The sequence below is a fragment of the Neophocaena asiaeorientalis genome, unplaced genomic scaffold, assembly GCF_003031525.2.
Source record: "Neophocaena asiaeorientalis asiaeorientalis breed wild unplaced genomic scaffold, Neophocaena_asiaeorientalis_V1.1 scaffold470, whole genome shotgun sequence".
Taxonomy (NCBI): Eukaryota; Metazoa; Chordata; class Mammalia; order Artiodactyla; family Phocoenidae; genus Neophocaena; species Neophocaena asiaeorientalis.
In genome coordinates this window covers 1,838,974-1,841,056 of record NW_020173714.1, presented here as the reverse complement: position 1 = coordinate 1,841,056, position 2,083 = coordinate 1,838,974, and positions in this window count along the sequence as shown.

Below are 2,083 nucleotides of genomic sequence, written 5' to 3'. Positions count from 1 at the left end.
GAGCGGTTTTTTTTTTTTTTTTTTTTTTGCAGTACGCGGGCCTCTCACTGTTGTGGCCTCTCCCGTTGCGGAGCACAGGCTCTGGACGTGCAGGTTCAGCGGCCACGGCTCACCGGCCCAACCACTGCGCGGCATGTGGGATCTTCCCGGAACGGGGCACGAACCCGTGTCCCCTGTATTGGCAGGCGGACTCTCAACCACTGCGCCACCAGGGAAGCCCTGTGAGCGGTTTTTATAGCTTCCTAAACCTTTTTTCCCCTCCTGGAGAATCCAACCAGCTTCTCTAATCTCAGCACTTTTCAAAAGGAAATCAGCACCTCTGAATGGTGCGGTCAAATTGTTCCCTCGCCACTAGTGTGTGTTTAGTGATGCCTGGAGAAGAATGGGAAGGAGGAGCCCAGGAGATAATTCCTCTTTTTTACATACCTCAGAATCAACCAGCACACTGCTGGGAGGCTGTCGGGCTCCACTCTTCCTGAATGCTATATGGAACATGATGTGTAGGTTATTTAAGGGGGAAAGAAGTATAGGGGATAGGGGTAGGAGGGTGAGTGTTGTTGGGGCCCAGTGCAGGCCACCCCAAAATATGCCTTAATGGCATGTTGATTATTTTAAAGTAAAGTTACTTAAGAAACAGCCAAGGCAAGAGTGACACTTTGACCCTCCTCTCTGTCTCCCTGAAAGCAGGAAATAAACGTCTCATGTGAAAGGTGCCCTCCTGGAAGGACACCCTTATCACCAGAGATAGAAAATTCAGTCAGTTGAGTAATATTCCATTGTATATATGTACTACATCTTCTTTATCAATTCTTCTGTCGATGGACATATAGGCTGTTTCCATATCTTGGCTATTGTAAACAACACTGCAATGAATACTGGGGTGCAGTTATCCTTTCAGACCATGTTTTTCTCCTGGTATATGCCCAGAAGTGAGATTGCAGGATCATATGGTAGCTCTATTTTTAGCTTCTAAAGGAACCTCCATAGTGTTCTCCATATATACAATGGAATATTACTCAGCCGTTAAAAAATGAAATAATGCCATTTGCAGCAACATGGATGGACCTAGAGATTGTGATACTGAGGGAAGTAAGTCAGACAGAGAAAGAGAAATATTGTATGATATCAGTTATATGTGGAATCTAAAAAAATGATACAGGTGAACTTATTTACAAAACAGAAACAGACTCACAGACTTAGACAATGGACTTATGGTTACCAGTGGGGACGGGGTGGGGAGGAGGGATATTTAGGGAGTTTGGGACTGACATGTGCACACTGGTATATTTAACCAAGAGGCACATGAAAAGATGTTCAACATCACTAATTATTAGAGAAATGCAAATCAAAAACTACAATGAGGTATCACCTCATACTGCAGACTGGCCATCATCAAAAAATCTACAAACAATAAATGCTGGAGAGGGTGTGGAGAAAAGGGAACCCTCTTGCACTCTTGGTGGGAATGTAAATTGATACAAGCACTATGGAGAACAGTATGGACATTCATTAAAAAACTAAAACTAGAACTACCATATGATCCAGCAATCCCACTACTGGGTGTATACCCTGAGAAAACCATAATTCAAAAAGACACATGTACCCCAATGTTCATTACAGCATTATTTACAATAGCCAGGACATGGAAACAATCTAAATGTCCATCGATAGAGGAATGGTTAAAGAAGATGTGGTATATGTATACAGTGGAATGTTACTTAGCCATAAAAAGAAACGAAATTGGGTCTTTGTAGAGATGTGGATAGACCTAGGGTCTGTCATACAGAGTGAAATAAGTCAGAAAGAGAAAAAAAATATCATATATTAACGCATATATGTGGAATCTAGAAAAATGGTACAGATGAACCTATTTGCAGGGCAGGAATAGAGACACAGATGTAGAAAATGGACACGCGGACCTGGCGGGGAAGGAGAGGGTGCGACGAATTGGGAGATCAGGATTGACATATATATGCTACCATGTGTAAAATACATAGCTAGTGGGAACCTGCTGTATTAGCACAGGGAGCTCAGCTTGGTGCTCTGTGATGACCTAGAGAGGTGGGATGGGGGGGCGGGGGTG